At 43.0% G+C, this 27,033-nt stretch overlaps 1 protein-coding gene across 2 annotated transcripts in view; it reads right to left on the reverse strand.

Moving 5' to 3' along the window:
* Positions 1-27,033, reverse strand: part of TMEM100 (transmembrane protein 100) — a 92,090-nt gene that overhangs the window by 41,626 nt on the left and 23,431 nt on the right. Inside the window, exon 1 of one of the 2 annotated variants that reach the window (XM_068261882.1) lies at positions 3,289-3,321. The exons of the other annotated variant lie outside the window; for it this stretch is intronic. The gene's annotated coding sequence lies outside the window, so the exon portion shown is untranslated. Of the gene's footprint in view, positions 1-3,288; positions 3,322-27,033 lie in introns of those variants that run through there. 2 annotated transcript variants of the gene reach the window in all.

Here is a 27,033-nt window from a genome sequence, read left to right on the forward strand (position 1 = left end):
TTCAGCAAACACTGAGTACAGGAATGAATGGGCCTGTGCTGAGTCATGCCAGGAGACATTCAAAAGGATGACATGATGTGGGAGTGGACTGCGCATTGCTTTCTGGTTTGCAATATTGATCACGGTTTGGTTTCCCCATTTGCAGTGTGCCAACAGACTGGACTGATCTAGCTACTATAGGGCCCCAAAGCAAAAGTAACTTGTGGTGCTCCCTAATCCTCCCCCCCTCCCCCCCCCCCCCCTGAAAATCCATCCCCAGGGCCTTCAAGCTGGCTTCCAGGCTCCATCCTACCCCACCTGTCACACAATATCATCAGGTGTCCATCTTATGTCCCCTCAAAAGCATACTTGGGGTCCCCATTATTTCCCTCCCCCTTTCCCCCAGAAATGCAGAATATACACACAGCAGAGTCTTATCTAGGCAGGACACAGCAGGCAGCACCATACTCTATGTTTTAGACTTTGGCTGCATATTAATCCTGGCAACAGGTAGGGCAAATTAGCCCCGTACCCATGGGTCACCCTAGCTGCATGGGAGATGGGGAGGAGACACCTTGGGAGGGGGGGGGGGCTAGAAGCTCTGGGGCCCTGATGCATCTGCCTCCTTTGCCTCAGCACCGGCCCTGACATCAGCGTGATGATTCAATCTAAAACTGCTAAAAAGCGCCTGTATTTAGTATACACAACGGCCCGTGGATCACTCTATGGAAAATCCTTCAATTCATAATGTGAAAAGGAGTTCCTAGTCATTTGAGTGAATGAGGTCTAACACAGAACTAAAATCAGTGGCGTAGCAATAGGGGTTTCAGAGGTCTCGACTGCACTGGGGCCCTTGGGCAAGAGGAACCTCCCTCATCCGCAGTATTACCTCTTTATTGGTCCTGTGCTTGTAATGATCACTTATATAAATGCTTAGAATGATAATAATCATTAACAAGCTGTTCCCCATCCCCTTCTGGCACCTGTGTTGTCCTTGGCAGGTTTTGGTCCACAGTATCAATTGTAGAGTGCTTGGGGAGGGGGGGGGGAGGGCATGTAAAACTTGCACTTGCCGGGACAAGGTCCTCCAGCACCCAAGGCTGAGACATCAAAGAACACCCTTCCATCCCTCTCACCCCGGCCGTCACACACTGATTGCTATTAGACTAAGAGGCGCCCCAGGGCACCCAACACCTTAATCTCTAATTATCTGGCTAGGCTTATTTCTCTCTGCTTCAAACACAATAGGGGAATGTTAGCTGAGTAAGTTGTGTGCCCCCTCCTAGACTGCGCCCTGAGGCTGGAGCCTCTCTCGCCTCTGCCTCGGCCCAGCCCTGATGCTACTGACTAAAATCACCAATGCATGCATTGCCTTATAGAGCAAAGCCTTATTTCAAGTTATTTTAGTACACATAAATATGTAACACTTTGAGAAATGTCAAAACTTCCCAATTTCCTTCCCTGAAGTATTGCATTAGAGTCCTACAAAGTTACAATACATGTTTTGCAGCATTGACACATCAACTTAAGAATCTCCAGACAAAAGAGGTTAAAGGTTTTCCATGAAATTGGTAATTGTAAAGCCATATAAACGACACTCCCCCTCCCCCACACCCAATTGAAAAACTGAATAAATGACCCCCCCCCTTCCATTCCCCCACCACCTCTTCCCAACCAACACCACCATGGTCATGTCCCCGCAGGAAATATTTAGGTCATCCAGAAGAACTTTAGATCAATGCAACTACAGAGGCATCCCATAGAGAAGACAGTATAACACACACAGATGACTTAGCACTAAACTGCATCTGTGCTGCAGCGGCGGTGTATAACAATCAATAGGAGGCGAACTCCAATAAAAGAACAACTAAACAACTGTTACTTTCAAGGATGTAAAAATGTAACAAAAAGACTTAACAACCCTGCAAAAAGTAACATGCAACCATATTTCTCCTAGAAAAAAAAAGACTCATATGAAATATATCTGGCTGTATAAAAATATACAAACAATGTTATCATGCATAAATAAAGGACTTTAAAATACCAGCTGATCTGGAAGTTACATGTGTCTTTTATAAGTTCCATATAGATTCTTGAAGGCAAAATATATTTCTGCCCTTCCACGCCAAAACAAACAGTGGTATATACAGTTACCCCTAGCAACCATAAGTGTACCTTTCATCAACAGTCCCAAACAACCAAAGAGAATTACTGGTGGGTTATTGGGGGCAACAGGGGTATTTTTGACACTTTTTGTCTATCTAAATGTAAGTCTCAACTGCAACATTCTCAGATTTCTACATATCAACCCATATATTTACTGTATACACGATTATATTAAATACATGTAAGCGTGCACATTACACCAATATAGTGTGTGTGTGTGTGTGTGTGTGTGCGTGCGTGCGTGCGTGCGTGCGTGCGTGCGTGCGTGTGTGTGTGTGTAGAAAAAAAATGGGGAAACTGTTTCAATTAACAATTCCTTTTACCCTACTGGATGTCTGCATATAAAAATGTGTAATGATAATGATGATTATAAAAAGGTCCCGGCTAATGATCCAATCTTTTCTGTCCAATCTTACCATTTCTATGCAATATAAAGGGACTGCTTAAAGTATCCATTCAATATATCTGCATCTGCTCATGTTTCCTCCGGGCACTCCGGTTTCCTCCCACATCCCAAAAATATACAGATAAGTTAATTGGCTTCCCCTAAATTGGCCCTAGACTATGATACATGCACCTCACCATACATACATAGACATATGACTATGGTAGGGATTAGATTGTGAGCTCATATGAGGAACAGTTAAATGAAAAGACAATATACTCTGTACAGTGCTGCAGAAGATGTCAGCGCTATATACATACTAAATAATAATAATAGTATATTCACTTACTACTATGTACATTTGGTAAGATTGGACACAAAAGATTATATCATTAGTGGTCACCATAAGTAATAAACGCAACAATCTCAGCGTCAGTGACAATACTGACATGCATTGCAGAACTACACGCTCAAAAATTCATTTGAAAGTCCATTTTATTCTAACAGCCAATACTAAATATTTATAAACGAGTTGTAAACATTTTTTTTTTTAAGCTCAGCATCTTAAAATATTTTATGAATGCCACATAAAAAGAAAAATGGATGAACAGAGATGCAAGTGAATTTAGGTAACAGCAGCTATAAGAAAGCCAAAATGTATCTATAGGAATGGAAGTTCTTGAGTGATTTTGTAAACAGCTGCCTGGTAGAGTGTGATTGCTGATTCCTGCAGAGAGCAGAGCGCAGTGGGTCCTTACCTTGCCACAGCCAGGCTGCAACTGAACTGAGTCAGACACATGTACAAAAAGGAAAAAAAACTGCCTGTGGATGCAAATCACACACTGTAAGGGACTGTCTGCAAACTCCCGTCTGCTCTACTGGAGAAAATAGCTTAGGGAGGGAGACAAAATGTAAGACCAGTGAAGCATTCACTTTCTGCAAACTAATCGGTATGGCACATTTTCAGCTAGCCTAATTTGTTAATTATCATTTTAAAAATATTCACATAGCCCTCACATTTTTATTTTTAAGGAGATGAGCGAACCACTCACAGTTGTTCTTGTTTGCCAAAGAGCTTACAATCTATCAGTCTTTTCTATGCTACTATAAATACTAAATGATGTAATACCATGATTATTCGTATCATTATTATTTTGATTTATATGGCACCATCATCTTTCATAGCGGTGTACAGACAGCAAAAAAGCCACTAGTGGGGACCAATCATACTGATACAGTAGATCACACACTAAGGCCAAACATTCATCAACAAAGGTACCAAAAACACAGAGCTACACAGGTACATGCTTATCTGATAGAATGTGTACAGAGGAAACAGGAAACACTAGGGAGAGGACCATGCCCTTGAGAACTTGCAATCATATATAGGTTATGGGATTTTGCCCTTAAAGAGGAACTTTAACCAAGGATTTAACTTCATTTCAATCAATTGCTGATACCCCCTTTCCCACAAAAAAATCTTTACCCTTTCCTGAATAGATCATCAAGGGGAGGGGGGTAGTCTGTATGGCTGATATTGTGGTGAAACCCCTCCCACAGCATGATGTCATGACCAAGGTCCTGACAGTTTGCTGTCTGTAAACCTCGTTGCATTGTGGGAATTAAATAACATTTTTATGCAACTGCCAAGCAAGCAATATCTTCCTCTGTGCATAGAACTCTCAGTAACGAGCATTCCGTACAGATCACCTGGCAGAACTAAAGGTTTCACCCCGGTGATAAATGTCAGAATGTAAACCAGGGAGAGGAAAGATTTCACAATGGGAAAACACTGAGTAAATAATCTATAAATGAATATTGTGAAAAATAAGCAATTTTATTCAATATGTTATTTTCACTGCAGTTCCTCTTTAACTTCTTCTTTAATAAATATATTTTACATTTTACACACAGACACACACACACGTGTATATTTAAAGAGACTCTGAAGCCTCTTCAAATTCATATTTTTATTTAACAATCCCCCTTCTACACTATCACCCATCTAAAACTCAGCTATCCCGTGGCAGAGCGCTGTGTTTAACCCCCCCAAAGACCGGGGCAAAAATCCACGACTTTCCTGGTCATGGATTTTGCTGCCCGGGGAGGCAGAGCTTTGAGCTGTAGCGTTATTCCTTGTGGATCTCCGCCTCCCCCCGCCCCTCTCAGTGAAAGAAGACTGAGAGGGGCGGGGAGAGGGGCGGGGAGAAGCAGCGATCAGCGGCGATTGACGGGAGTAGAGGCAGAGCTTTTGCCCAAAGCTCTGCCTCTACAACGAAGCGCTCCCCCAACATTGCCCCGGTCTTTGGGGGGTTAAACACAGCGTTCTGCCGTGGGATAGCGGCGTTTTGGATGGGGTGATAGTGTAAAAGGGAATTGTTAAATAAAAAGATGAATTTTAAAAGTCTTCAGAGTCTCTTTAAATAATGTTTTTATTATCAAGCATATATTACATTATACGTACAATTTTATAAAGCAAAATTATTATAATTTATGATAATACATTAGTTGACAAATTAGTTTCATTGTAGATAAATATAAGGTTATGCACTAACAGTTTTCAGGCTACAGGATGCATTACATAGATCCATTACTATAAGGGGGTAACAGGTTTTCAGAATCTAAAACTGGCAAGAGTTATGTTTCTATTAAAAGAGGCATTGATGCAAAGGAAATAGGAATATGTTTTTCAGAACATTAGTAGGAACATTCATTATAGGCAGCCCAGTTTTGGATACCTGGGCTCATATGCAATACATACATCTCCTAGGAGATAATTTTCATCTTCTCTGTAAACTTAATTTTCAGCATTTTACAATTGAAATTGTTCCCAGAAGATGGTGAATAAGTACAATCAAATGTATTGTATTTTCCTGCTTGCTGGTGACTCCAGGAGGAACTCCAGTGAAAATAATGTCATAAAAAAAAGTGCTTCATTTTTACAATAATTATGTATAAATGATTTAGTCAGTGTTTGCCCATTGTAAAATATTTTAAATCCCTGATTTACATTCTGACATTTATTACATGGTGACATTTTTACTGTTGGCAGGTGATGTAGCTGCTGCATGCTTTTTTGGCAGTTGAAAACAGCTGTAAACAGCTATTTCCCACAATGCAGCAAGGTTCCCAGACAGGAAACTGCCAGGAGTACCACGGTACTCAGAGTTTCTTGTGGGAGGGGTTTCACCAGAATATCAGTCATATAGCGCCCCCTGATGGTCTGTTTGTGAAAAGGAATAGATTTCTCATGTAAAAGGGAGTATCAGCTACTGATTTGGGATAAAGTTCAATTCTTGGTCGGATTTTTTCTTTAAAAAGCATTTTATGACAAATTGTGAAAATATCACCTAGAAAACTCAGGAGAAAAAGTGAATTGCATATGGGCCCCACTTCCCATGTTCATTATATTCCTGGAAACCTTTAGTGATGTTATCACACCAAGGTAATAAGTAAAACAAAAATTTAAATCATTGCATATTCCTCTTAAATTTTGTTATAAATAGGAAAATGTGAAAGACTAGACTGAATTTGTCTTAGTTGCACATGCTGGTCTGTGTACAATGTTTTGTATTTAAAAAAATACATCTCGTTTTACTGCTGTGAAGTAAAAATTGTAAACTATGAGTTTAATTATTAGTGGCCATGTTAGCAATTTTGCTGACTGGTTTATTACAACCATAGAGAAACACACTTAAAGGGGATCCGAGATAAACTTTTACTCATTGCTTAATTGTGTTCCTTTCATATAGTTTATAGGGCATTCCTCAAGCCAAATACTTTTTTGTTTTGTTTTAATACTCTAATTCCCTGTAAACTAAACAAGCCTCGCCCACAGCTCCTTTTGTGCCTTGGCACTGTAGCAAGGGCTTAAGGGAGCTCAGTCTGGGCAGGAGAAGGTTACTAGCCATTGATTTCAGAAGCAGAGGGGAGGAGGGAGGAGGAGAGGGGACTGAATTTACACACAGGCAAGCTGATAGCATCTTCAGCCCTCGGCCTGTGACAATGTGACAAACAGAACATGGCTGCTCTCATTGTATCACAGGAAGAAATAGTTATATACTGCTGAAGCTGTTTGCAGCTAGATATGCTGTGTAAACTATGTAAACTTTGTATAAGCTATATAGACAAGTTACTTCTTATAGTCGGTTTTTTATCTCGGCTCTGCTTTAAAAAAAAATTTTTTACAGAGTGAAACATTCATTTGTAGTGGTATAATAATGGAACCCCAAACATGCTAGTTGATGGAGAAAGATGCAAAGATCCCAAAAGTACTAAAGCACGGAACAGTTTTCTTAAAAAGGTCGACGATGGAAAAAAAAAATCTTTCTTGGCTTCAATAGACTTTAGTTAGATACATATATCTAGATAAGCATTATGTTGTTTATCATGGAAAATTAGGAAGTTCTTTAAATTTTTCCTTTTTATGAAAGTATCAGTTATTGCCCCTTGAATGGGTTTTACCTTTGAAGTGTTTTTTTTTTTTAACTGCTGCAGTTAAACCTTTACGCCAATGCCACTAAAATGTTTTATTATTGTTACAAATATGCATTTATTTAGCTCTGACATTTTCTACAGTGCTTTGCAAAGTTCAGTACACTGATCAATTTATGTCACTGACTGTCCATCAAAGGAGCTCTCAGTTTAACATTCCTATTATAGTCATAGTCAAATGTTCTGCCATAATATTACTTATGTATGTATTTATATAGTACTGACATCTTCTGCAGCACCTTACAGAGTACATAGTCATGTCACTGACTGTCCTCACAATCTAATCCCTACTATAGTCCTAGTTTAACCACTTGCCGACCGCCCCCAGCCGATGGGCGGCGGCAAAGACTGGGCCCAAACGACCGCAATACGCCCATCGGCGGGGGCGGCTGCGGGAGTGGCTATGCGGCGATCGCGTCATTCGTGACGCGATCAGCCGCCGGGGACTGGCTCCGCCCACCGCTCGTAGTAACCCGCCGGCCGTTCGGAAGCGCCGGCGGGTTTCTAGCACCCGGATCGCCGCATTTACATTGTATAATAGGCTTTGTAATGTATACAAAGCCTATTATACTGGCTGCCTCCTGCCCTGGTGGTCCCAGTGTCCGAGGGACCACCAGGGCAGGCTGCAGCCACCCTAGTCTGCACCCAAGCACACTGATTTCCCCCCCCCCTGCCCCCTGATCGCCCACAGCACCCCTCAGACCCCCCCCTGCCCACCCCCCAGACCACTGTTTGCACCCAGTCACCCCCCTAATCACCCATCAATCACTCCCTGTCACTATCTGTCAACGCTATTTTTTTTTTTATCCCCCCCCTGCCCACTGCCCCCTCCTGATCACCCCCCACCCCTCAGATTCTCCCCAGACCCCCCCCCCAGACCCCCTCCCCCCCCGTGTACTGTATGCATCTATCCCCCCTGATCACCTGTCAATCACCTGTCAATCACCCGTCAATCACCAGTCAATCACCCCCTGTCACTGCTACCCATCAATCAGCCCCTAACCTGCCCCTTGCGGGCAATCTGATCACCCACCCACACCAATAGATCGCCCGCAGATCCGACATCAGATCACCTCCCAAGTGCAGTGTTTACATCTCTTCTCTCCTCTAAACACCCACTAATTACCCATCAATCACCTATCAATCACCCCCTATCACCACCTGTCACTGTTACCCATCAGATTAGACCCTAATCTACCCCTTGCGGGCACCCAATCACCCGCCCACATGCTCAGATTGCCCTCAGACCCCCCTTTATCAATTCGCCAGTGCAATATTTACATCTGTTATTCCCTGTAATAACCCACTGATCACCTGTCAATCACCTATCAATCACCCCCTGTCACTGCCACCCATCAATCACCCCCTGTCACTGCCACCCATCAATCAGCCCCTAACCTGCCCCTTGCGGGCAATCTGATCACCCACCCACACCAATAGATCGCCCGCAGATCCGACATCAGATCACCTCCCAAGTGCAGTGTTTACATCTCTTCTCTCCTCTAAACACCCACTAATTACCCATCAATCACCTATCAATCACCCCCTATCACCACCTGTCACTGTTACCCATCAGATTAGACCCTAATCTACCCCTTGCGGGCACCCAATCACCCGCCCACACGCTCAGATTGCCCTCAGACCCCCCCTTATCAATTCGCCAGTGTAATATTTACATCTGTTATTCCCTGTAATAACCCACTGATCACCTGTCAATCACCTATCAATCACCCCCTGTCACTGCCACCCATCAATCACCCCCTGTCACTGCCACCCATCAATCAGCCCCTAACTTGCCCCTTGCGGGCAATCTGATCACCCACCCACACCAATAGATCGCCCGCAGATCCGACATCAGATCACCTCCCAAGTGCAGTGTTTACATCTCTTCTCTCCTCTAAACACCCACTAATTACCCATCAATCACCGCCTATCACCACCTGTCACGGTTACCCATCAGATTAGACCCTAATCTGCCCCTTGCGGGCACCCAATCACCCGCCCACACCTCAGAACGTCCTCAGACCCCAGCCCTGATCACCTCGCTAGTGCATTGCTTGCATCTATTTCCCCCCTCTAATCACACCTTGAGACACCCATCAATCACCTCCTGTCACCCCCTAGCACACCTACCCATCAGATCAGGCCCTAATTTGCCCCGTGTGGGCTCCTGATCACTCGGCCAAACCCTCAGGTCCCCCTCAGACCCCCTTCCGATCACCTCCCCAGTGCATTGATTGCATCTATTTTCCCCTCTAACCGCCCCCTGAGACACCCATCAATCACCTCCTGTCACCCCCCTAGCACTCCTATCCATCAGATCAGGCCCAAAACATCCTGTCATCTAAGAGGCCACCCTGCTTATGACCGGTTCCACAAAATTTGCCCCCTCATAGACCACCTGTCATCAAAATTTGCAGATGCTTATACCCCTGATTAGTCATTTTGAGAAATTTGGTTTCCAGACTACTCACAGTTTTGGGCCCGTAAAATGCCAGGGCAGTATAGGAACCCCACAAGTGACCTCATTTTAGAAAGAAGACACCCCAAGGTATTCTGTTAGGTGTATGTTGAGTTCATAGAAGATTTTATTTTTTGTCAAAAGTTAGCGGAAATTAGATTTTTATTGTTTTTTTCACAAAGTGTCATTTTTCACTAACTTGTGACAAAAAATAAAATCTTCTATGAACTCACCATACCCCTAACGGAATACCTTGGGGTGTCTTCTTTCTAAAATGGGGTCACTTGTGGGGTTCCTATACTGCCCTGGCATTTTAGGGGCCCTAAACCGTGAGGAGTAGTCTAGAAAACAAATGCCTCAAAATGACCTGTGAATAGGACGTTGGGCCCCTTAGCGCACCTAGGCTGCAAAAAAGTGTCACACATGTGGTATCGCCATACTCAGGAGAAGTGTTATAATGTGTTTTGTGGTGTATTTTTACACATACCCATGCTGGGTGGGAGAAATCTCTCTGTAAATGGACAATTGTGTGTAAAAAAAATCAAAAATGTGTCATTTACAGAGATATTTCTCCCACCCAGCATGGTTATATGTAAAAATACACCACAAAACACATTATACTACTTCTTCTGAGTACGGCGATACCACATGTGTGACACTTTTTTGCAGCCTAACTGTGCTAAGGGGCCCAAAGTCCAATGAGTACCTTTAGGATTTCACAGGTCATTTTGAGACATTTGGGTTCAAGACTACTCCTCACGGTTTAGGGCCCCTAAAATGCCAGGGCAGTATAGGAACCCCACAAATGACCCCATTTTAGAAAGAAGACACCTCAAGGTATTCTGTTAGGTGTATGATGAGTTCATAGAAGATTTTATTTTTTGTCACAAGTTAGCGGAAATTGATATGTATTGGTTTTTTTTTCACAAAGTGTCATTTTCCGCTAACTTGTGACAAAAAAAAAATCTTCTATGAACTCACCATACTCCTAACAGAATACCTTGGGGTGTCTTCTTTCTAAAATGGGGTCACTTGTGGGGTTCCTATACTGCCCTGGCATTTTAGGGGCCCTAAACCGTGAGCAGTAGTCTAGAATCCAAATGCCTCAAAATGACCTGTGAATAGGACGTTAGGCCCCTTAGCGCACCTAGGTTGCAAAAAAGTGTCACACATGTGGTATCGCCGTACTCAGAAGAAGTAGTATATTGTGTTTTGGGGTGTATTTTTACACATACCCATGCTGGGTGGGAGAAATATCTCTGTAAAAGGACAATTGTGTGTAAAAAAAATCAAACAATTGTCATTTACAGAGATATTTCTCCCACCCAGCATGGGTATGTGTAAAAATACACCCCAAAACACATTATACTACTTCTCCTGAGTACGGCGGTACCACATGTGTGGCACTTTTTTGCACCCTAAGTGCGCTAAGAGGCCCAAAGTCCAATGAGTACCTTTAGGATTTCACAGGTCATTTTGCGACATTTGGTTTCAAGACTACTCCTCACGGTTTAGGGCCCCTAAAATGCCAGGGCAGTATAGGAACCCCACAAATGACCCCATTTTAGAAAGAAGACACCCCAAGGTATTCCGTTAGGAGTATGGTGAGTTCATAGAAGATTTTATTTTTTGTCACAAGTTAGCGGAAAATGACACTTTGTGAAAAAAAACAATTAAAATCAATTTCCGCTAACTTGTGACAAAAAAAAAAATCTTCTATGAACTCACCATCCTCCTAACGGTTACCTTGGGGTGTCTTCTTTCTAAAATGGGGTAATTTGTGGGGTTCCTATACTGTCCTGGCATTTTAGGGGCTCTAAACCGTGAGGAGTAGTCTTGAAACGAAATTTCTCAAAATGACCTGTGAAATCCTAAAGGTACTCATTGAACTTTGGGCCCCTTAGCGCAGTTAGGGTGCAAAAAAGTGCCACACATGTGGTATCGCCGTACTCAGGAGAAGTAGTATAATGTGTTTTGGGGTGTATTTTTCCACATACCCATGCTGAGTGGGAGAAATATCTCTATAAATAGACAATTGTGTGTAAAAAAAATAAAACAATTGTCATTTACGGAGATATTTCTCCCACCCAGCATGTGTATGTGTAAAAATACACCCCAAAACACATTATACTACTTCTCCTGAGTACGGCAATACCACATGTTTGGCACTTTTTTGCAGCCTAACTGCGCTAAGGGGCCAAAAGTCCAATGAGCATCTTTAGGCTTTACAGGGGTGCTTACAATTAGGCACCCCCCAAAATGCCAGGACAGTGAACACACCCCACAAATGACCCCATTTTGGAAAGTAGACACTTCAAGGTATTCAGAGAGGAGCATAGTGAGTCCGTGGCAGATTTCATTTTTTTTTGTCGCAAGTTAGAAGAAATGGAAACTTTTTTTTTTCTTTTTTTTGTCAGAAAGTGTCATTTTCCGCTAACTTGTGACAAAAAATAAAATCTTCTATGAACTCACCATGCCTCTCACTGAATACTTTGGGATGTCTTCTTTCCAAAATGGGGTCATTTGGGGGGTATTTGTACTATCCTGGAATTTTAGCCCCTCATGAAACCTGACAGGTGCGCAGAAAAGTCAGAGATGCTTAAAAATGGGAAAATTCACTTTTGGCACCATAGTTTGTAAACGCTATAACTTTTACCCTATCCAATAAATATACACTGAATGGTTTTTTTTTATCAAAGACATGTAGCAGAATAACTTTCGCGCTCAAATGTATAGGAAATTTTACTTTATTTGAAAAATGTCAGCACAGCAAGTTAAAAAAGTCATTTTTTTGCCAAAATTCATGTCTTTTTTGATGAATATAATGAAAACTAAAACTCGCAGCAGCAATCAAATAGCAGCAAAAGAAAGCTGTATTAGTGACAAGAAAAGGAGGTAAAATTCCTTTAGGTGGTAGGTTGTATGACCGAGCAATAAACCGTGAAAGCTGCAGTGGTCTGAATGGAGAAAAAGGCTCTGGTCCTTAAGGGGCGAAAAGACTGTGGTCCTCAAGTGGTTAATGTCCTACCGTATTATTATCATGTATTTATATAGCACTGACATCTCTTACAGCACTTTACAGAGCACATAGTCTTGTTACTGACTGTACTTAGAGTAGCTCACAATCTAATCCCCGTTGCTTTCATTGTCTAATGTCCCAATTTTAGTCTTCGGGCAATGTTTTTGAGGAGCTAAGTATCCTTAAGGTAGCCATACACTGGTCGATTTGCCATCAGATTCGACCAACAGATAGATCCCTCTCTGATCGAATCTGATCAGAGAGGGATCGTATGGCCACCTTTACTGCAAACAGATTGTGAACCGATTTCAGCCTGAAACCGATCACAATCTGTGGTGGTGGTGCTGCTGCCGCCCCCCCCCCCCCCCCCCCCGCCCCTGCCTACATTACCTGCTCCGCCGGTACGACTGCCCCCGGTCACCGCTGCTCCGTCTCCGCTCTGGTCTCCAGCCCCGGCATGCTTCACTTCTTCCTGCCCAGCAGGAAGTTTAAACAGTAGAGCGCCCTCTACTGTTTAAACTTCCTGCCTGGCAGAAAGAAGTGAAGACCCGGAGACCAGCGCGGAGACGGAGCAGCGGTGACCGGGGTGAGTCGCGCCGGCGGAGCAGGTAATGTATTGCCGCTCCATTGTGTCGGTCGTCGGGCACTCGAACGCCGCTAGCGACGCGCTCCCTACCCGCGGGCGATCGACGGTAATTTTCCGCACAGAGCGATAGACGGGATCGGACGGGATAGATCGAAATTCGGCGTGTAGCGTGAACGATGTGACAGCAGATTCGATCCCAGTGATCGAATCTGCTGTCGATCTGGCGGGAATCGGCCTAGTGTATGGCCAGCTTTACAGTATATTTTTGTATGAGTCAGTTTATGTGTTTATACAAAATGAACATACTCATAAATCTCTGCTTCTCGGTGGTAAATAACTGTAATTTAGCCTTTGCTCACATTCAAAAACTCCTCTATGCTGCATATTAGTGGCTTATTTCTGCACGGATTCCAATTCTAGAATACTATGTTTTATGACCAGGGCCCATATGCAGTTAACTTTTTCTCCTGAGTTATCTCCTATGAGATAATTTTCATATTATGAATTTTCATATTTTCATTATACAATTGAAAAAAGACATAAAAGTAGGTAAAAAAAAAGTACTATCAAGTATTTTCTTGCTTGTTGGTGGTTTGAAATGCATTTTATGGCGAGGTGTGAAAATATTACCTAGGAGAAAAAGTGAATTGCATATGGGCCAAGGTCTTTTTGGAGAGGTGATCTTTTTGGGAGGAAGTTGGTTAGCAGGCAGGAGGTGAGAAGGAAAAAATAAGTTGTGAAAATGAGCTTCCAAAGGACCTTGTAGTGGATCCCATGTGCATTGGGTGCCATTGAAGATGCTGACAATAAATCAATCAATAGTAATAATACCTAATTGTAGCCTGATAGAGAAATTTTACTAAGGCCCTTTTCTGTGATTTTCTCTTTTTACTCTGTTTACTCTTTCAATATTTTTGACATTTACACTGCACAATCGTGTTCACAGTATCAATAAGAGAAAAAAAAAAGATTTGCCCAAATCAAAAATTCTGGAAAAAAAATGCTGCATGCAGTGTCATAGCTCCCAATCAGTGGTGTAGCAATAGGGGTTGCAGAGGTAGCGACCGCACCGGGGCCCTTGGGCCAAAGGGGCCCTCTTTCACCCGCAGTATTAGCTCTTTATTGGTCCTGTACTGGTAATAATCACTTCTATAGATGCTCTGATTGGTAGTAATCATGAACAAAGTATTCCCTTGCACCTCTGGCACTGTGCTGTCCTTGGCTGGTTTTGGTGCACCATATCCGTTGTTATGTATCGAGTGCTTGGTGGGGCCCAATGTAAAACTTGCATCGGGGACCATAGCTCCTTAGCTACACCACTGCTCCCAACTGTCTCTCTTTTGAAGGGACAGTCCCTCTTTGGGAGCCCTGTCTCTTTTTCCTCATTTGTCCCTCTTTCAGGAATTTGTCCCTCTTTCTATGTAACTATATATATTTCTCTACTAAAAATGTGTTTAATTGACTCTAATCTTTATTCCCATCCTCCTAAATTGATATATTACTAATTTTGTAATATGAATATGAAGGAAAATGAACCAACATAGAAAGGACCAGTGTGGTTTGAATTATAAAACAACATATTTTTCTTATGAAATCTTTATGGTATGCGTGACTAGAGGGTGTGACGGGGGCGTGATCAGGGGTGTGGCAGGGCATGGCATAAAGCGGAATATAACCCTGCATTTCAACTTTGCTCTAAAACATTATTTACAGCATATTATATGCAAAAAGCATTTTTTTTTTTTTACTAGACCGGCATTGGAAAGGTTAAACAGAGGTTTAAAGTTCTGTGGAGAGATATGCAGCAGTTCAGATTGTTACATTCTATTTAGTTATATGTATCTATTGAGAAATGTTACACACTCTTTGGCTGTCCTCCAATTCCTTCTCAGTCAGAGAGATGAGTCACATTCAACACTTAGATACATTTATGTAAACAAAATGTATCTATGTCAGCTTCGGATGCGTCTGCAGAAATCTCCAGGAATTTTAAAACACTGTGTAACCCTTCCAATGCTGGTCTAGTAAAAAAAAAAAATGCTGGTTGCATATAATATACTGTAAATAATGTTTTAGAGCAAAGTTGAAATGCAGGGTTATATTCCGCTTTAAGTGTCCCTCTTTCTCATCTCAAAAAGTTGGGAGGTATGCAGTGTGCTTGCATTTGGCCTGAAATCCAAATGCACCAGTGGCAAAAGGGCATCAAGATAACCATGGTTATTGTGGTGCCTTTGAGATCAGCACATCGCATGTTGTTCAAACAGATAAAGGTGTGTAACGATCGGTGAAGCACAGAGAGGATCTGATTACCAGTGATCTGCAGAATCACTGGGAATACAGATGTATACCAGATTATACGTGATCTGCAGTATCACTGATAATCCGATATACTAGCTAACCTCTGTTCACCTGAGTAGAGTGTAGTGTTTGGTGTAACAGTAACACTTTGAGGACTAGGCCTCAGTGCAGCAAGGAGTACTGCACAGATTCCTTCCGCAGACCTGAGCTCTCCAAGACGGGAGGAGTCAGACTGACAGTAGGAAGGATAGTCTGAAAGTGACCCTCAGGAGGAAGGGTCGCTAACAGAGCGAGGAACCGCCTCTAACGGTAAGGTCGGTTCTCGAGGTCGGACAAGCCAGGTAGTACACACACGGACAGATAAAGTACAAGATCAGGAGGCAAAGGCGGAGTCAAAGTACAGGCAGGGTTCAGCAACGGGGTATCAGATATATCGGGGTACAAAATCAGGAGGCAGAAGCAGAGTCAAGGAACGAGCCGGGGTTCGGCAACAGAGTATCAGAAATATCGAAGTACAAGATCAGAGTTCAGGAGGATAGTCAAGGCAGGCAAAAGTCATAACAGATAATCACAATCAAACTAGTACTTTAGCTATCAACAGAATCTAGCTAAGTGTAGGATTACAGCTCCAGCTGGTCCCGGCACACTTGCGGATCTGACTACGGATCTGGGTGCTCCCACATATGTGATCGCACGCCAGACAAAGAGCAAGTGAACAACCAGCAGTATATATACTCTAGGACCTTTCCAGGACCTCCCTAATTGCTGGTCCAATGGGAGCAGTGGAATTTGTCAGCTGACCCAGCTGGTCAGCCGACTCCCTTCTAACTGCTATTTAAACTCTGCCTCTGTGCTCGCGCGCGTGTAAGTCTGAATCTTGGTGGACTATCAGTCTCAGCCACACCAGTACTGTCTTGCAATGTATCCAGTGAACTGAGTGCGGGAGCCGCCTCCAATGCGGATTCCGCCGTTCCCAATGCGGATTCCGCCGCTCTGCCTAAGCGGCATGCGGCGTTTTTTCCGCGTTGTGACGCCATGCTGGACGCGGAAACAGCCGCCTCGCCTTGAGAGACAGCGGCTTTTCCGCGTTTCATCACAAGGTGTTTTTTTTTCTTAATCCAGCCAGCTAAAAACTGTTGTGAAATTGATTGCTAGCATGGATAGACCAGCAGCTCTGCTCAGTCTCTCTTCACCCCTGCCTTCTGATGAGTCATGCTGTCTGCTTTGGTGCATACAGAGTCAAGACAGTTGCTGTGTGTGTTCATGTTTATCTACACTAAGCACACATTGATAGAACAGACAGCATGACTTTTCAGAATGGAGGAAGTGAGAGCGGAGTTAGCAAAGAGGATGGGAAAAGCTGCAGATCTTACCATGTTCTGGATATAGCAAGGAATCCATATAGTTAGTAGGGATGCTCATTTGGATTCCACAAAATTGACATTTCCGCAGAAATCGAAAATCGTAATTCTGCGTAAATCCAATTTACTAGAATGGGCATTTCCGACCACACCAGATACTCTGGTTCCTTTAAAAAAAAAAATAGGCAAAAAAAGCAGTTCCAGGCTACAAACTTTTCTGAATTAGATCAAATTCTGAGTGGAGATTCAAATGTGTAGAAGGGCATATTTTTGACAGGCTCTTTTTAGCGATTCACAGATCATCAAGCGCTGTTACAGACTCCTGTAAGGCAGAACATACTGTATTTAAAACATGCATTCAATGTTTGGCCAGCTTCTATAACAGCAGGGTACACAGTCCTGTTCCCCTCCGTGAAAACATTCCAGTCACAGCCGAGAGGCTTCTCTGACTAGTAATGGTTTCCAGCAGCCTCCGGATCAGAAACAGATGCCACATCCACATATCAATACAAGCACTCAGCTTGCTAAATGTAGGATCCTTTCCGACAGCATCCTGATGGGCCTGTTCATGAGGAGCCAAACATTCCAACCAATGGGCCAGATCTATTTTGCCGATGTTTTCTGGCACACAATGCAATCGTTCACTAATTATAAAAGCTAAGTGTGAATGCTGCTGGGTGGCTTAGTGGTCACCCTCCAGCTAGTATTGGCTTCACAGCTGATATAACAATAAATGTTAATAACATCCACATAACTTCAGTTCTCAAAGCACAGTGCTTAGGGGTAATATTTGACTCCTCTCTCTTATTCCTCACATTCACTCCCTAACCATCTCCAACTCAAAAACATATCCCGCATCCGATCTTTTCTCACTCAGAACACTACTAAAATGTTAATACGTGATCTTATTTATTATATCTTGTCTGGACTATTGTAACATTCTACTTTATGGACTACCAACTAACAGACTGGCAGGGCTCCAATCTGTACTGAACTCAGGTGTTTGTCTCATTCATCTTTCTTCTAGTTCTTTGTCTGCTGCTCCTCTCCGCCGAGGTCTTCATTGGCTACCAAATAGCAATAGGATCCAGTTCAAACTCCTAACCCTAACTTACAAAGCTCTCCACAATCTCTCTCTCCTGTACATCTCCTCACAAGTTTCCAGATACCAACCCAATTGCACTCTCAGTGCTGCACATGACCTTCTTTTGTCCTGCTCCTCTTGTACCCACCTCCTCGTATTCACTTATACAAGATTTTGCATGTGCTTCACCCTTTCTCTGGAATGCCCTTCCACAACACATCACTCTCCAACCTTTGATACCTTAAAGCACTTCCTCAAAACTCCCTTTTCCCGACAAGAATACAATCTACCTTAGGTCATTCCCCCTTTGTCGTAAGGCCAAATTGCACTCCTACTAGATATCCTAAATCACACTGCCTTTATGTATGAATGTCATATACCACCCCTCCTCTTGTTCCTCCCTATTCCTTTAGATTGTAAGTTCGCAAGCAGTGGCATAACGAAGGAGCAAGTTTCTTACTGTGTACAGCGCCACACGATATGTTGGCGCTTTATAAATCAATAATAATAATAGGGCGTCCTCTCACCAGAACCGCCCTCTGCACTCAGTTATGGAAAACTGCTGGAGCCTTCTGAGAAAGCCCACTGCAGTTTGATATTTGTATGATATTCAGTAGATAAACTAGTAGCAACCCTCGGCTTAGTGGGCCACAGCACAGCACATGCTCATGACAAGGGATATAAGTATCAGGCACAGAGAAAAAAGAAGAGTACTGAGGTGTGAGGAATAGAGAGCACTGAGGCATTATGAGGAATGAGGAGAAAAGAGGACTGAGGCATTATGAGGTATGCGGCGTGGATTAACCACTTAAGCCCAACTGGACGAACATTCTCATCCAGTTGGGCTGTGCACACTCCCGCTGGCCGCGCGTTCTCCCGCCACTGGCCGTTAGCCCAGCGATCAATGAATGGGATTATAGATCCCATTCATTGATCGTAGCCCCCCGCAGAAAAACCAACAGCCTCTAATCAGAGGCTGCGGGTTTTCTGAGCTACAAAAAGTTTGCCGTCTTCATTCTTCTTCCTGCAAGCGTACGATCACGCTTCCAGGACTTTTTCACTGTGGCCATCTTGTGGCCAAATAGTAAAACTACACACACATCCATTTTTTTTTATAAATAAATACATTTTTTTCACATTTAAAATTAGCTGTTTAACTTACACACTAAAAATTACCCACATAAAATTTTTAATGCAAAAAAAATAAAAACAAATTAAAAAAAAAAAAAAAAAAAAAAACATAAATAGTTACCTAAGGGTCTGCACTTTTTAAATATGCATGTCAATGGAGTATATTAATATAATTTTTTTAAATCATGGGCTTGTAAATAGTGATGGACGCAAATTGAAGAAATACAACTTTATTTCCAAATACAATATCGGCACCATACATTGTGATAGGGACATAATTTAAATGGTGTAATAAGCAGGACAAATGGGCAAATAAAATACATGAGTTTTAATTACGGTAGCATGTATTAATTTCAAACTATAACGGCCAAAAACTGAGAAATAATGATTTTTTATACCTGTTAAAATGGATTTAGAATAAAATAATTCTTAGCAAAATGTATCACCCAAAGAAAGTCTAATTGGTGGTGGAAAAAACAAGATATAGACCAATTCATTGTGAGGAGTAGTGATAAAGTTATTGGCAAATGAATGGGAGGTAAAAGTTGCTCAGATGCAAAAAAATAAACAACCCTTCGGGCTTAAAGAGAATCTGTATTGTTAAAATTGCACAAAAGTAAACATACCAATGCGTTAGGGGACATCTCCTATTCCCCTGTCACAATTTCACCGCCCCCGCCGCATTAAAAGTAGTCAAAAACAGTTTTAAAAAGTTTGTTTATAAACAAACAAATGGCCACCAAACCCAGAAGTAGGTTGATGTACAGTATGTTCACACATAGAAAATACATCCATACACAAGCAGGCTGTATACAGCCTTCAATTTGAATCTCAAGAGATCATTTGTGTGTTTACCTTCCCCCTGCAGCTTTCATCCACTGAAGAGTGACAGGCTAATTGTTTCTTCCTGCAGACAGCTCTGCAAGTGTGTGTAATTCCTCAGTATTTGACAGCCCAGCTCCTTTCACAGCCTAACAGAGGATGATTTATCCAGCTTGCAAAAGGCAGCTCTCTTCTCTCACTGACAAGAGAGCAGAGAGGCTGCCTTCACACACGGGAGTGTGCATAGAGGGGCCTGGAGGGGGGGGGGGGGGGGCGTGCATAACAGATCAATAACACTGAAGAGTTGGCAGCCTTCCAGATACAGGGTGACAAATCCGACAGGGGAAAGATAAGTTGATTTATTACAGAGATGGTGATAGTAGAAAGTGCTGCGTTAAGCCAGAGCACATTAGAATAGGTTTAGAAACTTGTAGGATAGTAGAAAAAAGGATGAAATTTTTGTTACAGAGTCTCTTTAAGTGGTTAAAGGGAGTTATTCTGAGACATGAGAGGCAGAGATGACTGAGGTATAATGAGGCATGTGAAACTGAGAGGACTGACGTATAATAAGGTATGAGAGACTGAGAGGACTGAGGTACAAGGAGGTATGAGGGGAAGAAAAGACTGAGGCATTATGAGGAATGTGGTGCAGATTAAAGTGAGGTATTCTGAGACTTGAGTGGCGGAGAAGACTAAGAGAACTGAGATATAATGAGGTATGAGGAGGAGAGAGGACTGAGGCATCAAATGAGGCATACGTTTCAAATGAAATCGAAGTATTCTGAGACATGAGAGGTGTAGCAGACTGAAGTATAATAAGGCATGAGAGACTGAGAGCACTGAGGTTAAAGGAGGTATGAGGAGAATAGAGGACTGAGGCATAATGAGGTTTGCGGCACAGATTAAAGTGAGGTATTATGAGATATGAGAGGTGGAGAATACTGAGGTATAATGAGGCATGATAGACTGAGAGGACTGAGGTACAATGAAGCATGAGGAGAAGCATGAGGAGAAGAGAGGACTGAGGCATAATGAGCAATCCATGCAGATTAAATTGAAGTATTCTGAGACATGAGACTGAGGCATAATAATGAGTTAGAGGAAGTAAAGACTGTGATATAAGTGATTACGAGGCACAGAGAAGATTTACAGTTGGGTTGTGAGCATAATTCGTTCCAGAAACATGCTTATAAAGTAAACATTGGTTATAAAATATTAGTTTATTATTTTAATATTTCATACAGGGTAATAGTGTTTAATATAAAAATGCAGGATTTTCATGGTTCATGAATATGCTATTAGTGTATGCGGGCGATGAACATCACAAGATGTATGGACAAACAATACATTCATAACAAACTTTGACCCTTGAAATGCAGTAGGAGGATCAGCGTGAGCAGGGGACAGGACTCGGAACCTCGCCTCCCAAACCATACTTCTCATAAGAAATTGTGGCCGACGGCCATTTCAATTTCCCAATTTCTACCGCACAAGCAACTTATAAAGAGCCCATGGATGGAGATGGGCTCTTTATAAGAACTGTTGCGTGGACTTCCACAGGCAAAGGACTCAGACGTCTTCCAAAATTTTAAGTATTAATTTCTTCATTTTCTCCTCTTTATTCCCATACTGTTTGCTAATAATTGTTCTCATCATTGTTATTCATTCTGTAGATATTGATTACTGTCTCTTTTGGACTGTAATACTTCCCTTTTCGCTCTAAAAGTAAGTACCGGTAAGTAGTGTTGCTGTTTATTATTCTGTAAAAATGTTCTTTTGTTGGAATGTGTATTTAGCAACAACAGTCTATTATGTATATCTCTACGCATTACTAGCTATAACCACGGGGTCGGCAGAGTGTTCTAGTAACAAAGAGCTTACTACAGCCTGTGTCTGTGAAAGGACGGTAAAGGGGACAGTTTTGGTGAGAATTCTTATTTTGAGCAATTTTCTTACCTTTACAGCCTTTGCAAAACAGTACAGTACAGGAGTACTGTACAGTACAGGAGATCAGCAGTGGCCCGGGCCTTTAGAGGATAGTGGCGTTAGATCATTTATGAAAAGCAACGTATTTATGGTTAATTTGGATCAATAAATTGTTGTTGTGTTTTTATTTCTGTTTTTAACTGTTTGTGGAAATGGGTAAATGTCAGACGGGGGCAGGGCATGGAGACCTCCTTTGACCGCATGTTGTCTGTTCACAGCAAAGTCTTCCACATGCAAGCACCACACTTAAAATCAACTCCATGCCGTTGAGCTGGTTAATTCCTAATGACATAACGACAGACTTGCCTATGCCTGCCCATGAAATAGCCTTTGAGTTGATTGTTAAGAAAAACAAAAGTTTGCTTTCCTAAAACAGAAAGAATTTGCGATAATTCAGGTTGGAGTGAGCTTGAGATGTCTCCCAGAGCAACACTGCTGAATATATGCAAATTAACCATTGTTCGTTGTTCAATTACTTTTGAGTCCTTAGAATGAAGGGAGTATGTTTTTAAAAAAATGCTTTAGTTGCCTCAAATTTGTATGTAATCGTTTTAATCACCCCACTGGATCAAAGCTTAAAGAATGCACTTCAACTGCATATGAGTTGTTTCACTTAATTCATTGTGGTAATGTACAGTACCAAAATTAGAAAAAAAAAAGTTGTCTGTGCCCACATATTTATGGACCTAACTGTATATATACTCCGTAAAACCCTGCAGAAGATGTCAGCACTATAAAAATTCCAAATAGTAACACCAGTAAAGTTCTCTGCTGAATACACTGAACAAACAGAGAAGCTGTCTTGCCTGCAGACAGCATGACTCATCAGAACTCCTTCTGGGAAAGGGGGGGCGGGGCAGATAACACAGCCAAAATAGCCAAATAACCCAATACACTTACTACAACATTTATACTACCTCCAGAATAGGAAGTAGAATCGGCCAAGGTGCAGGTCAGGAGCATAGCACTGCAGCAAGCAACGACCCAGAATAAGCTGACAAAACCAATACTCCAGCAGTATCTGTGGAAAGGTGAAGCCTTTAAATACGGTAAACAGCAGGTGCAAGGTATGGCTAGTGGGGAGGAGATGCAAAAGTTCCCCCTGCTGGTAGGAAGTGATCACATATGGTCAGTGGAGAAACACAGTGCCACCAGCAGGTAATAACAGGGAACTGCATATTTCATAACACAAAATTGTCCCCTGATCAACTTGTTTACATGACATTTTATCAGGTTCCCGCTTAAATCATTAATTTCTTGTAATACCACTGGATCACTAATTGCTAATACTCTTCTTGGTTTGTCCCACATCTAAAAGTGTATAAGGCAAGTGTGTTACAGGTAACGGATGGAAATTTTGAGAGTTTGTTAGGTAATACTGTATTTTACGGACTATAAGACGCACCTAGATTTAGAGGACAAAAACCAAGGGAAAAATATATACTAAACCTGGTGCATACATGGTGAAGGGGCATCTTGTGGCTTATGCTCCCTTGTACCTCTTGTGTCTCCGTGTCCTCCTCTGCCCCCTTGTGTCCTCATGTGTCTGCCTCTGTCCCCCTTGTGTCCTCCTGTATGCCCCTTTGTGTCTCCCTTGTGTCCTCCTCTATGCCCCTATGTGCCCCCTTGTGTCCTCCTGTATGCCCCTTTGTGTCTCCCTTGTGTCCTCCTCTATGCCCCTTTGTGCCCCATTGTGTCCTCCTCTATGCCCCTTTGTGTCCCCGTGTCCTCCGTTTGTCCCCGTGTCCTCCTGTGTCCCCATGTGTCTGCCTCTGTCCCCCTTGTGTCCTCCTGTATGTCCCTTTGTGTCCTCCTCTATGCCCCTTTGTCCCCCCTTGTGTCCTCCTGTATGCCCCTTTGTGTCTCCCTTGTGTCCTCCTCTATGCCCCTTTGTGCCCCCTTGTGTCCTCCTCTATGCCCCTTTGTGTCCCCCTGTGTCCTCCGTTTGTCCCCGTGTCCTCCTCTGCCCCCTTGTGTCCTCCTGTGTCCCCATGTGTCTGCCTCTGTCCCCCTTGTGTCCTCCTGTATGTCCCTTTGTGTCTCCCTTGCGTCCTCCTCTATGCCCCTTTGTCCCCCCTTGTGTCCTCCTGTATGCCCCTTTGTGTCTCCCTTGTGTCCTCCCCTATGCCCCTTTGTTCCCCCTTGTGTCCTCCTCTATGCCCCTTTGTGTCCCCCTGTGTCCTCCGTTTGTCCCCCTGTGTCCTCCTCTGCCCCCTTGTGTCCTCCTGTGTCCCCATGTGTCTGCCCCTGTCCCCCTTGTGTCCTCCTGTATGTCCCTTTGTGTCTCCCTTGTGTCCTCCTCTATGCCCCTTTGTCCCCCCTTGTGTCCTCCTGTATGCCCCTTTGTGTCTCCCTTGTGTCCTCCTCTATGTCCCTTTGTGCCCCCTTGTGTCCTCCTCTATGCCCCTTTGTGTCCCCGTGTCCTCCGTTTGTCCCCCTGTGTCCTCCTCTGCCCCCTTGTGTCCTCCTGTGTCCCCATGTTTCTGCCTCTGTCCCCCTTGTGTCCTCCTGTATGTCCCTTTGTGTCTCCCTTGTGTCCTCCTCTATGCCCCTTTGTCCCCCCTTGTGTCCTCCTCTATGCCTCTTTGTGTCCTGCTTGTGTCCTGCTCTATGCCCCCTTGTGTCCTCCTCTATGCCCCTTTGTGTCCTCCTCTATGCCCCTTTGTCCCCCCTTGTGTCCTCCTCTATGCCTCTTTGTGTCCGCCTTGTGTCCTGCTCTATTCCCCCTTGTGTCCTCCTCTATGCCCCTTTGTGTCCCCCTATGTCCTCCATTTGTCCCTCTGTGTCCTCCTCTACATAGGCACAGTACAGGGGGTCCCCGACATTGTCGCGGGTTGGAGATTCGTGTTGGCAGGTGTTCACAAGTCAGGAACTCCCTGCATTTGGACTATAAGACGCAGTGACTTTTTCCCCACTTTTAGGGGAGAAAAAGTGAGTCTTTTAGTCCAAACAATACAGTATTTCTTTTTACCATATGGCATGGGTGGAATAATGTGTTCTTTACTTCCTCTATGTTTATATTTCTTTTAATAATTAACTTTTTACATTTTCCTTTTTATTACCACATCTCTTTTTATTTTGAGCTGTTGAATGGTAAAGTTTAGATATGTTAGATATGTTATATTTCCTGTAGCACTATAGACTTATATATTGAGTTACATATATATGTTTGATATTGTCACAAACTGGTAAAATCTGCTGATAACACCTTATATCATCTGTGCTATGTTTATTTTCTTTTAACTGTTAACATGTGGCCAGTAATCCATTGGTCTTAATGTGTATTTAGTGTACAGCTTATAGGCGCCCACGCACCGCACGGCTAGACTAAAGGTTTGCTGTTTGTATTGACCCGAGGAAGCGGGATGAGACCCGTGAAATGTGTTGTCTACAGTAAAACCGAGTTACAATGAAGACTTTCCTTTCCATCGTGGTGAGCCTTCATTAGAGGTAAGGAACCTCCGTATTACTTAAACTAGAAAATATTAGCTTATATATTTTACTTGTCCTTGGGCGCCTCCCCAAACAATACAGTCAGTCTTAATGTGTATGGCTGATATGTTGTATATGTGCCACAATTAAAAGATTTAAAAACAAATTGTTTACATGATTCTAGATGTGTTTTCCTTAAGAACTTATGCACAATAAACTGATCATCTATAGTCAGCCATATCAATGCTGGTTATAGGTAGAATTATGTTTTTGATATGCTGTGGCATTAAGCGCCTTGTCTGATGATTGTAGGCACTGCTATTTGGCAGGAAGTGGTTATGCACTCACGAAACGCGTTGCCAGTGCAATAAAATTCTATTAATGCGTGAATTTGTCTTCATTGAGGTAAGCCACCTCAGTTTTTTCATTTTATTTGTTTTTAATGCACTTTATCTTCTCTGGGCGCCTCTTTCTCCTTTATCCTGTGCCTTCACTGTCCTTTTGGTGGAGGATCAACCCTCTTTGACCAATTTAGGTCATTTGGGGTTTGCTTTTTATCAAGAGTGCGACCATCACCAGCTCCGTCTGGTCACCTGAGTGGAGTCGGGGTTATAAATCTCCACCTGCTTCTAGTGGTCGGTTACCCTTCTGCAACCCACCTTTGTGAGTATAATCCAGCTGCATATTTTATATACTTCGGTACTGTGATAAACTGCACCATTTGGGCTCCTATTATCTCTGTGTTTTCTTTCTGCAGGGTGCAATTTTTATTATCCCTACTTTTTGTCCATATCAATGCTGGTATCGAGCTCAAAGATCTCTTGCTTCTGGCCAGTGGCCACAAGACAAAAGGTCAACAATAAGAACTGCCCTCAATACTGTTATTTCAATGGACGCTTGTGGTGGCGCCAACATTTCCTGCTATCGAACGGGCCCTCACAGCTCCCTGTTATTGCTAGCAAGGGCTTAACTAGAAATCACTGGGCCCCCCTGCAAAACTTTGGATGGGGCCCCCTCCTCCCCCACTTTCTGCACAGGTAAACCGAGAACCAATGTCATTCAACTGGCTAGTGCACACTTGACTGTGTTTTCCCCATGCAGATAAAAACAGACAGCAGTGAAGCACTGAACACATTTTCTCTATCACTTATATTAGCTTCTGTGATAAAACGTGCCTGTTTTCACACATACAGACACACATAGGGCTTGAATCACTAAACCGTGATAACTTAAATATCACACCTTATCAAAGATATCATACCTTATCAAAGTTAACACACCTTATCAGTGTAGAATATCGAGCGCTACGAACTTATGCCTGCTAATTGGCAATGGCACTCGTCCTGCCCTGAGCCCCTGCGGGTTCGTAGCGCTCGCTATGCTACACTAATAAGGTGTGTTAACTTTGATAAGATGTGATATCTTTCGATAAGGTGTGATATTTGAGTTATCACGGTTTAGTGAATCAAGCCCCTGGTGTGCAGAAAACACATACAGAAAACTGACAAGTGTGCTCCCAACCTCAGCTTATTACACTCACTCTGTCCATGTCTGATGGAGCAGAACTGGCTCTGCAGACTTCTCCACCATCACTACAGTACAGAGCACTTGGGGAGGGGTAGAGAGGCTGAGCGCTGTATACAAGAGCCTGCTGCACACTGAATAGGGACTGTCTACAACTCTTTGTCTACAAAACTTTGTACGATTCCTTATCAGTGGCTGAGCAGATGCAGTCATTGAACAATTGTGCAGATAGCAGAAAGTTTTTCCTCTCCATTCCCTTCGTTGTCAGTCTCTCAGGACAGGGGAGAAAAACCTCTCCCTGACTG

The sequence above is a fragment of the Hyperolius riggenbachi genome, chromosome 12 (assembly GCF_040937935.1).
Source record: "Hyperolius riggenbachi isolate aHypRig1 chromosome 12, aHypRig1.pri, whole genome shotgun sequence".
In the NCBI taxonomy this organism is placed as follows: domain Eukaryota; kingdom Metazoa; phylum Chordata; class Amphibia; order Anura; family Hyperoliidae; genus Hyperolius; species Hyperolius riggenbachi.